Raw genomic sequence first — 12,267 nt, forward strand, 5'->3', positions numbered from 1 at the left:
CAGGGCTGTAGTGTCTTGCCATGGTCAGACACCTGCCCAGGGTAAGTTTATTACCCAGTCTGCCCCTCACTCAGTGTGGAGAGGACATACAGCAGTTTTTGTTCCTGAGCAGATTTCCCAAGCTCTTCAACCAAAACACAGTTTTAGGTAAAACATAAAACAAGTTTATTAACTACAGCAAAATAGGTTTTAAGTGATTATAAGTCATAGGCATAAAGAATAGAGGGTTACCAAAGAAAATAAAAATAAGCACACAATCTAAGTTCTATAAACAGGATTTGAACCAAGCAGTGTTTCACCCTGACCAATAGTACAAGCAGGTCCCAGATCTTCGATGCACAGGCTGGAACTCTCCTTTAGCCTGGGACCACCTCACCAGTGTAGTCTTTTCCCTCCAAATGTGTTTTCAGGTGTTGAGTTGTGGGGGGAAGTGAGGACAAGTGATGATGTCACTTCCTTTCTTTTATAGTTTCTTCCAACTTGCTGGAAAGATCCTTCACAGTCTCCATTTTCTACATGCTTCTTTAAGAAGTCTCTATTGTATACAGTTCCTGGGATAGGCCTTGGGAGTGTGGATTTTTTTAATGGGCCATTAGTGCATTTGGCTCCTCCTCGGTTGCATTTCAAAGGCTGGTCGTGGGAGTTCCCAATCTTATAACATATTTCAGTAACTCACAGATAGAAAAACTTCATAACTTTACATATAATGATATCCTGTTGGATCGTAATGGTGTAAAACAAAATATATGGCATAAACACAATTCCTGTTCTTGAGATGCCAGTGCACCAAAATAAGTTATGGTTTGTTCAAGCAGAGGTAAACCATTTGGTGATGCCCCTAAAAAGCAATCCACTTATAACACAAACACATTGTTAACTAAGGTAGTCATACATTGATTTAACCAAGTTTAAAGATAGCTAGCCATTAGACTTTTCATATGGCATTCCTAACGAAAGGCTCATTCACTCTTCCAGCACAACCATGTATTGTAACCAGTTCATCTGCTCATGCAAAAGGAGGATTTTTAGGGTTTTTTATGTTTGTTTGTTTTAATACTGAATTTGGAAATCCTGAATACTGGTCTGCCTCATTTTGTAAGAGGAAGAAAATAAGCAAACTCAAAATAGTAAACCAAAAGATTAAAAACACTTCTTTGGATGTGATTCATGTGACCCAGTCAGTATAACAAAGAAGGTATCTACAGGAACAGGGAGCTGAAAGAGGAGTGGATGAGTTTCTAGAACTCTTTGTTATTAAATACATTGAAAGGAGTTTTATTTAAACATAGAAGGTATGGATTATTCTAAAGCTAAGCTACTACACAGATATTAATGGTAGACCAGTTCCACGTACAAAATAACTAAGCACCTTGTCAAGTCCATGCTGCCTCAGCTTCACTGCTATTGGTAGAGGAGCTAGCTAAATTAAAGTTACCTCAGATATATCTAACTATGCTGCAATTACATATCTGATTTCAGTGAAGATGGGCCTGTAGTGATATATAGGAGTAATGGCCAAAATAGATAGCTGTTTACTTTGGTTATATCTCAAGTGACTTTTGTAGTCTAAAATACACTCATCTAATGGTCTGAAAGAAGCTTTGTCTTAAATTATTTATGGTCACTCAATTTCTTTTTTCCTTCAAAAACAGTAGATCAGAATAGATAATAATATACCCTGAATATAGACATTATATCCACTTGTACACAGTGGATATTAAGCATTTAATAAGAAATGGGAGATTTTTACCGTGCACTCGAAATATGAATATGTTATCAAAAGGTCTTCTCATTACTGAACTGGACCCCACAGGGTGCAATCACATATTTAGTTTTATTATATGCTCTAAAAAACAGGGAGAAAGCATGAACCTCCAGCTGAGATTTTAGAACAATTAATATTTATTATTATAATATTAAATATGTTCAAAATGCCCATGTTTTCACCTTACTCTACAAAAAGTTAACATACTTTTGTAGCATTTCTAAATTACTTTTAGCAAATAACAAGAAAAAATACTTAAGTGAGGGAAGGATTCAGTATTTTATTGTACATACACGACCACCAATCACTTAAAAAATTGTAGTGAGTCATACAGTACTTTGTTTAAATGGTTCTCTGTTTATTTTTGCAGCAAAAGGACTGTTATAACATACATCATCATTTCTTATGAGTGCAATTCATTCAAGAAAATAAATGACATTTTTAGAAACGCATTTAGCACTTTATGCTTTTAAAGTATGAATTTCACTAATATCTGAATAAAATATTATTTTTGTCATCCATAGAAGTGTGCATATCTTCCTTATAAAGGCTATAGAATCTAATAAACCATAGAGACCTGCTGTGTGGGATGGATTTGAAAGCTTGGTAAAGGCAGGGATTAGGAATAGGGAAAGAGGACAACTCAGTGGAGAAGGAATTAAGAAGACCTCAAAAGTTTTGGATAACTTATTGGTCCTTAGTCCTAAAGAGGTGGAGAGTGACTGACTGAATGGAATCAAAGATAAAATAGTCACAAAGGGCACAAACTTCCCCACCTCCAGATCATACTAAGAGGGGACCTGCCATGTGTAAAGCTCCTCTTTGTCCTCATGGAATCAGTGAGGGCTAGTGTCATGGGGTTTTATCAGTAGCATCTAAGCTCCCTTCTTGGGACTTCTTTACCGAATCCAGGATCTGCAGATGAGGAGAGAAGGGCAGGCCTATGGTGGGGTAATGTCTGCCTTTCAGCCTCACAAGGAATAAGCAGGCAAGTGAATACAGTCATGGTAGGGACTCTGTTGCTGGTGAGGTCGAATGGGGGGTTCTTGAAGTTTGGGGACAAACCGTGCATCAAACCCTATCTGCCCAACAGAAAAATTCACAGGCTTTTTTGGGAGGAGAACCTCGGAGTTCTGCTTCCTTTCTCCTCCTTTCCTCCCAATATGTTTTTTTCTGGCCAAAGAGTGCATTCTGTGCTAAGATGACACTGTGAAATGGGGAGTGTGGTGAGGGGGAAATCAGAAAATAAAGTATTTTCACAGTATTCAGCTGTGAGTGTATATTACATTGGAAAAAGGTCTAGTCAATCCAAATAATTGTCAGAGAATTGCTTGGCCCTAAGGTCAGCATGAAGTTTGCAGTTCAGAAGGACCTCTGTGTTCTGTAACAAATTCAATGTTATCTAACAGTATCTGTTGACATCATGGGTCAAATTCTGTCCTTAATTACACCGGAATTTGTTTAGAGTAACTCTATTGACTTCAGTGTAAGTGAAAGCAGAATTCACCTTCATAAATGGAATTCATGCCCACTGCACTCAATGGTCTGAGGGATATAGAAGTTGAATACAATAAATTCCATTTTCACTCCACATTTGTCAACATTTATTTTGGTATATCATCTCCCTTTTGCAATTTTTTTTTCCACCTGAAGTTTTTTGTTTTAATTTCTATTTTTTTCCATTCTGTTTTCTTTCTCTCTTCTAAGGCTTTTGCCCTCCCAGGTAATTTCACCTTGAACTTTCATTGGTGCTTTTGTTTCCAGTGTCAGAGGAGGAAATAACAACAACTGATTAAAACTCTAAATCCAGACGCCCTTATAATGAGCCAGGTTATGTCGGAAAAAGCAAGCAGGCCTGACAGCAGAAACCAGTCATGACCCTAGGAAGAAGAGTAATAAACTGAAGAACAAAGGCCCTGAAATCTCCACTTTGGAAGATCTGAAATTGTTTTTTACCTGTTCTCTTTAAATTACAGCAGTAGTGCTGTGAGCAGCTGGTGTTAGAGAAATCACTATATAATTGAGAAAGCGAGTAGAGCATGCCTATAGGTGTGTGTTTATATATATTTATATGAAAGTAATTTCTTTCTGAAGTGGGCTCTGAAAGGGTGTTTCTCTCCTGGGACTGTGCTCATTTCCACCTTAGCAATTCCTAGGGAAATTTGATTAGGGATAACAAGTCTACAATGACATTACTTGCATTTATAATGTTATGTACATTTACGGGTGGAGCTCATAGTGCGTCTCATAGTGAAGGTTATATAACATTTTCCACCTGAATGTCCTATTGTCATCTACCCTCATGAAATAATAAGGGCTTGTCTATGTGGACAGTTAGTGTACAGTAAGCTGGGGTATGACTCTCCAGCGGGCTAGCCTGTAGTGCACGATCTCGTCATGTGGACCCTGACACTGGGCACTAAAAATTCTGTAGTTTCCAAAACATTTACCTTTCAGGGCAAGATGTCCCATGTGTGCTGCTTGCCAAAATGTGTTCTACACATCATTTAAATAATAATGTAGCCACATTTTTCCAGGCACTGTGCAGATGTGAACTTCACATGGACATGGGAACCACTTTACCAATCACATCAGTCTTCTGACCACACTTTTATGAGAGAGGCACTCATTTACAGCAGGGCTATGTTTCCCCAGAGTTCTCTTTAAGGACTAGTGATTTGCTTAATTTAGAGAAAAGAAATTAAAAAGTGAAAAAGTTATACACAATTGAAAAATCACTCTTGAGCATACCTACTTTACTAAACATCTGCCAAGCTGTTAATAGGGCTTACTGAGTCACCACCCCCTTTCTGACTTTACTCTGGTTGCTTTATGCCTGGCTTGATGGACCATGGGCTCTAGGATTGCTGGTGGCTTAATTTGCAGGAGAGAGATTGAAAATCCCTCTTTGAAATACACACAGTATAATCCTCCAAAGAACTGCTTTATCAGTAACAGAAGAAAATCAACAGTGTGAAAGAAATCACTTTTCCAATGAGAAGCTTATGTATTAACCTATGACAAAGAGATATCTGCTTGTCATAAACAGATAGTTAAGGGTTAATGTCTGTTTTACCTGTAAAGGGTTACAAGCAGTGAACCTGGACCACCTGACCAGAGGACCAATCAGAAGACAAAATACTTTCAAATCTCGGTGGAGGGAAGTCTTTGTTTTGTGTTTTTTGTTTGTCTGTTGTTCTCTCTGGGTTCTGAGGGTAACCAGATGTACCTACAGGCTCTCTAATTTTCTGTTCAAATAGTAAGTAAAAGTAGAAGGCGGTTTAGTCTTTTTGATTGTTTTCTTTATTTGCAAATGTGTATTTTGCTGGAAGGATTTTAATTTGTATTTGTGCTGGGGGGAAGGCTTCTCTCTAGTGTCTATAAGCTGACAGACCCTGTAACCTTTACCAATTACAGAGACAACTTTTTCTTTTTTCTTTCTTCTATTACAAGTTTTTTCTTTTTAAGACCAATTTCCTGGCACGGACCATAAAAGAACTGTGGAAAACTCATGGGGTGAATCACTTGGTTACCACCGCTTACTACCATCAAACCAATGGCCTGGTGGAAAGGTTTAATGAAACTTTGGGTGCCATGATACGTAAATTCGTAAATGAACAGTCCAATGACTGGGACTTAGTGCTGCAGCAGTTGCTTTTTGCCTACAGGGCTGTACCACATCCCAGTTTAGGGTTTTCACCATTTGAACTTGTGTATGGCCATGAGGTTAAGGGGCCATTACAGCTGGTAAAGCAGCAAAGGGAGGGGTTTACGCCTTCTCCAGGAACTAACATTCTAGACTTTATAAGCAACCTACAAAGCACCCTCTGACACTCTTTAGCCCTTGAAAACCTAAAGGATGCTCAGGAAGAGCAAAAGGCCTGGTATGATAGACATACCAGGGAGCGTTCCTTCAAGGTAGGAGACCAGGTTATGGCCTTGAAGACGCAACGGGCCCATAAGATGGAAGCATCAGTCCAGGAGCGCCTGGGAGCTGTTAACTACCTCATAGCATTTCCCAATTCCTCCCTAAAGCCCAGAGTGTACCATGTTAATTCTCTCAAGCCCTTTTATTCCAGAGACTTACAGGTTTGTCAGTTTACAGCCCAGGGAGGAAATAATGCTGAGTGGCCTAAAGGTGTCTACTATGAAGGAAGAAGTGACAGTGGCATGGAAGAGGTGAACCTCTCCACAGCCCTGAAACGTCTGCAGCGACAACAGATCAAGGAGCTGTGCACTAGCTTCGCCCCATTGTTCTCAGTCACCCCAGGACGGACTGAACGGGCATACCACTCCATTGACACAGATAATGCTCACCCCATTAGAACCCCACCCTACCGGGTGTCTCCTCATGCCCAAGCTGCTATAGAACGAGAGATCCAGAACATGCTACAGATGGGTATAATCCGCTCATCTACCAGTGCATGGGCATCTCCAGTGGTTCTGGTACCCAAACCAGATGGGGAAATCCGCTTTTGCGTGGACTACCGTAAGCTAAATGCGGTAACTCATCCAGACAACTATCCAATGCCACGCACTGATGAGCTATTGGAGAAGTTGGGACGTGCCCAATTCATCTCTACAATAAACTTAACCAAGGGGTACTGGCAAATACCGCTAAATAAACCTGCCAAAGAGAGGTCAACATTCATCACCCATGCGGGGGTGTATGAATTTAATGTGCTTCCTTTCACGCTGCAAAATGCACCCGCCACCTTCCAAAGGCTGGTAGATGGTCTACTAGCAAAATTGGGAGAATATGCAGTTGCCTACCTCGATGATGTGGCCATTTTTTCAGATTCATGGCCCAAACACCTAGAACACCTGGAAAAAGTCTTTGAGCGCATCAGGCAGGCCAGACTAACTGTTAAGGCCAAAAAGTGTCAAATAAGCCAAAACAGAGTGACTTACCTGGGACACCAGGTCGGTCGAGGAACCATAAACCCCCTACAGGCCAAGGTGAATGCTATCCAAAAGTGGCCGGTCCCAAAGTCAAAGAAACAGGTCCAATCCTTCTTAGGCTTGGCCGGGTATTACAGGCAATTCGTACCACACTACAGCCAAATCGCTGCCCCACTGACCAACCTGACCAAAAAGACCCCGCCGAATGCAGTTAAGTGGACTGATGAGTGTCAGAAGGCCTTTACCCAGCTTAAGGCAACACTCATGTCTGACCCTGTGCTAAGGGCCTCGTACTTTAACAAACCATTCCTAGTAACCACAGATGCATCTAAGTGTGGTGTAGGAGCAGTTCTAATGCAGGAAAACCAGATCACAACTTCCATCCTGTCGTGTTTCTCAGCAAGAAACTGTCTGAAAGGAAAAGCCACTGGTCCATCAATAAAAAGAAATGCTACACCATTGTGTACGCCCTGAAAAAGCTACTCCCATGCGTTTGGGGACGGTGTGGTTCCAGCTACAAACCGACCGTGCTGCACTAAAGTGGCTTCATACTGCCAAGGGGAACAACAAAAAACTTCTTCAATGAAGTTTAGCTCTCCAAAATTTTAATTTTAAAATTCAACACATTTCAAAAGCTTCTAACAAAGTAGCTAATGCACTCTCTCATAAAAGTTTCCCAAAATCCACTGGTTAAAAATTGTCCTTAAAATATAAAAAGTCTTGTAATTTACATTCTTAGTAGTATATGTAAAGGTGCACGTGCTGTATTAATCTGTTTATTCTAAAGTTCTAGGAAGAAATCACCGCCAGTGAGGTTCCCCACTGTCTGCGATTTGGGGGGCATATCATAAACAGATAGTTAAGGGGTTAATGTCTCTTTTACCTGTAAAGGGTTACAAGCAGTGAACCTGGACCACCTGACCAGAGGACCAGTCAGAAGACAAGATACTTTCAAATCTCGGTGGAGGAAAGTTTTTGTTTTGTGTTTTCTGTTTGTTTGTTGTTCTTTCTGGGTTCTGAGAGTAACAAGACGTACCTCTAATTTTCCCTTCAAATAGTAAGTATAAGTAGAAGGCGGTTTAGTCTTTTTGATTGTTTTCTTTATTTGCAAATGTGTATTTTGCTGGAAGGATTTTAATTTGTATTTGTGCTGGGGGGAAGGCTTCTCTCTAGTGTCTATAAGCTGACAGACCCTGTAACCTTTACCATCTTAATTACAGAGACAACTTTTACTTTTTTCTTTCTTCTATTAAAAGCTTTTTCTTTTTAAGACCTGATTGATTTTTTCCCCTTGTTGAGGCTTAAAGGAATTGAGTCTGCACTCACCGGGGAATTGGTGGGAGACAGGGAGAGAGAAGGGAGAGGGGAAGGTGGAATCCCTCTGTTTTAGATTCACAGAGCTTGAATCTGTATTACCTCTTGGGGAGGGGGAAAGAGGAGGGGGCAAGGTGCACTCCTCTCTGTTTTTAGATTGAAGGAGATTGAATCACAGTGATCTTCCAGGGTAACCCAGGGAGGGAAAGCCTGGGAGAGGCAACGGTGGGGGAAAGGGTTTACTTTCCTTGTGTAAGATCCAAGGGGTCTGGGTCTTGGGGTCCTCTGGGAAGATTTTGGGGGGACCAGAGTGTACCAGGCACTGCAAGTCCTGGTTGGTGGCAGCACTACAAGATCTAAGCTGGTAATTAAGCTTAGAGGAATTCATGCTGGTACCCCATCTTTTGGACGCTAAGGTTCAGAGTGGGGATTTATACCATGACGCTGCTGCCCACACTGTAAGCCAATACACAGCTGTTCTATTGAGTAAGTTCTGCAAAAAACTCTCTGCAGCCAAACAAAACAACAACGTAATGGAATTTGAAATTTACTCTTCATTCAGGGCCAGATTTTGGCTCTTCATGAGCAGGTGTACAAGGTATGGGGAGAGGGTTCAGGCAGCATCCAAGGTACTGGCATAGCAGCACCAATAGTGTTAGACAACTTAACAAGGGTGTGATACAGGTCATGAGTATAGCCACATTCTCTTCCACAACTGCTGATGGTCTGAAACCAGCTGTGTGGGAAGCACACACTACACTTCCAAAACATTTGCACCACTGCTGAGTGCACTCTTTCAATCCTGTGAAATCTTTCTGCATGAGTTAGTTTGGAAAAGAGAAGACTGAGAGGGGACATGATAGCAGTTTTCAGGTATCTAAAAGGGTGTCATCAGGAGGAGGGAGAAAACTTGTTCACCTTAGCCTCTAATGATAGAACAAGAAGCAATGGGCTTAAACTGCAGCAAGGGAGATTTAGGTTGGGCATTAGGAAAAAGTTCCTAACTGTCAGGGTAGTTAAACACTGGAATAAATTTCCTAGGGAGGTTGTGGAATCTCCATCTCTGGAGATATTTAAGAGTAGGTTAGATAAATGTCTATCAGGGATGGTCTAGACAGTATTTGGTCCTGCCATCAGGGCAGGGGACTGGACTCGATGACTTCTCGAGGTCCTTTCCAGTCCTAGAGTCTATGAGTCTGGCCCCCTGAAGTAGCGGTGTGGTGTATGCAGTTCCAGAGATCCTCCTCAGCACCCAACACAGCTGTGGATACTGCATCTAAGCCTCCATGTGGTGGGATACACAAGACTACGATATTTACTATGTAAAAAAACAAATATTAAGCACAGACTATTTCTTCCCCATCTGTTTTCTTTTAAGCTCACTCTTTTCTTGCTAAAAAGCAACAAAGAGTCCTGTGGCAGCATATAGACTAACATACGTATTGGAGCATAAGCTTTCATGGGTGAATACCCACTTCATCAGACACGTGTCTTTTCTTCCTGTAGAGTAATTTTCAAGAGGACAAAATGGTCAGTTGGGAATTTCATGAATGGAGACTTATAGAGTTCCTTGAGCAGAGAAAAGGAAGAGGTTTTCTAACCTCATGCTTGTGGGATGATGACACAGATTGCAAACCAGACTTCAACCCTGCAGGTGTGTTTGTAGCTGGGATCTTTTTCCTGTTGGAAGCACATCTTCCTGCCTCTCAATTATAATATGTAACCCTCTCAACTGATACTGATCTAATTTGCCTGTTATTGTAGGTTCCATTTAAACCTAAACATCAAGTCAAATCTGAAGATGACCTGCACTGTATTTTAATTTAATGCATGTACAAGCCATTCAAGTTTTCAGAATATTTTCCATTAGAACATATTCTCTGACAAATAATTTATCATGATAGAAACCATAGATCCCGAATAGCACACACATAAGTTTAAGTATGTGAGTAATGCCACTGAAGTCAAGAAAAATAAGCATGTGCCTAATTTTAAGCATATTAATGAGTGTCTTGAGTTGGGACTTAATATATAACACTAAATGGCAGAGATGAGTGCAACTTTCACCTTTAATTCTGTATTTCTTGACTTAAGTGTGAACTCTTCCTTGATGAATATGTTGGTTAGGCAGCAAAATAGGTAGATTACAGGAGAATTTTAAACATTGGATTAACTGTGTGTGTACACATATGCAGAGGAAATATAGTGTTAAACATTCCCTGTGATATTTCAGGTATGTATGTAGCATATATGTAAATCTTTCAGGAATATTTTTCTTTTCCTTTGCTTTCATCAGAACATTCTCAAAAGTCAGAATAGGAAAGATCAATAAAAGTAAGGAATTCAGAGATTTAATTATTCTAAATAACTGTTCCAAACACATCCATTTACACTGGATAACTTAAATTAATAAGTATTTTGAATGTTTTAAATCTTGACATGAAAAGCATTGATCCAGCAATGCTTTGAGCAAAGCTGCCAGTGATGGTGAAAATGATAATTGAACTGCTTAGGTTAAAATTGCTTGCATGAATCAATCGTCTTATCAATATCAAACACAATTATTAATAATGCAAATATTCTCTGTTACACATTTCAGTCACTCATTTGTAAGTGAGTTTTTACATGATGACATTTAATTAGACTTCAACTGGCGATGAATTATGTCTAATTATCCAGTAAACTTTTCCCTTTCACAAATGCTGCCATTGGGCTAGATTCTTATTATGTATATATTCTTCAATCATATGCAATTCAGCCACTAAATGCCAATCTTTAAACAATCTTAAAGATAGAAAGAAATGATTTATGAGTTTTCATTTTATAATAAATGTATTGTTTGTCCTTGATAATATATAGCTGTCTTTCACCTGGAACATGGAGACTTCTCTTTGACTGTAGGCCTTTTTGCATTCTTGTATTAATCCATTGAGGTTGTAAGAGGTTGCCTATTTTCTGATTAAATTTATGAGCATTTCAAAGTATAGCTTGATTAGTTCAATTAAATGGGATTATTAATTACAGATAAAATTTTGCTTTGTACATTTCATAAAGATTTAATTCTTTCAGTTATTATTACTATGTGTTCCACTAGTCATTATCTCTTTATTTATTAATACTTATTTGCTACTGTTGATTAAAGTTGCTTTCCCATGCAAATTGGAGTATTTCATTTTCATTCTTCTCCTTCGTCAGCATTGTGGCATTTTTGTAATATTTTACATCAGTTATTTCCAAAATGTTGTTTGAGACAGATCTGGAAGTACTTGAACTCTAACTACTATGTGCGGTATCATTACCAAACTAGTTTATAGTTTATCTTTGAGTTAAATGTTTCTCGTCATCTCTTGTGTCTTCACTTTTGTAATCTAGTTAATTAACTTTTATAAAGACAGGAAACAGTACGCCATAAAGCACTGCAAAGCACTAGTAATAAATCTGGCATGACAAAATAAAAATAAAGGATGGGTTTCAACATAGTCTTAAACAATTTGTTTAATATATGTGCTGTGATACTCCACCTTTGAGAGAGGGCCAGGTCTTCAACTGGTATAATATAGCATAGTTCCGTTTGAAGTCAGTTATGCCAATTTATACAGGCTGAGGTTCTGATTCATGTCCTAAATTTTCTAATAGAAGAGAATGACATAGTCATAGGCACTGAGTATACAATTATGAGCCTGAAGGGGTTGTGGCTACAAAACAGAATGTGGGATTGAGCCACAACTAGGTAAAAGGAGAAGCCTCAAGTGTACAGCATCACTGGCTGCCACACACTTTCAGTGTTTTACTGTTATTTTATATGAAGAGAATATCTTTAAGCAGAAAGCTGTTCTAAACCTTGTCCTTAACTATAGGGGAGTTGGCGCTCTGCTCTATATTATTGAGTTCTGTATTCTTTTTCTTTTTTTTTGCTTGTAGATTAGGCAGCTGTTTCTCCAGCTGTCTGCAAATCGGCAAACATAATCCAAGTGTCTGGTGGAGAGCTCTGTAATTCTTCATAGAAGCGTTTATTCAGCTAGTGTTGTCAATATAATAGCTTTGTTCAATTTTTTCAGAAATGCTTTTTAGTAGCATTTCTATCGATAACTGTTTCATGTATATCCCACAAAAATATAGTACAAGCTATTATTATAACCAAAATAAATGTATATGTCATCTTTCAATCCTCATCATAAACCACTCACATGGAGTTCCATGATACTGGAATAATTGAAGGAAACAGGTGTAAATGAAAAAGGAGACCATAGGTAACGTTACATTTTTTATTATATACAAAATTATGC

The sequence above is a fragment of the Gopherus flavomarginatus genome, chromosome 3, assembly GCF_025201925.1.
Source record: "Gopherus flavomarginatus isolate rGopFla2 chromosome 3, rGopFla2.mat.asm, whole genome shotgun sequence".
NCBI classification, from domain to species: Eukaryota; Metazoa; Chordata; order Testudines; family Testudinidae; genus Gopherus; species Gopherus flavomarginatus.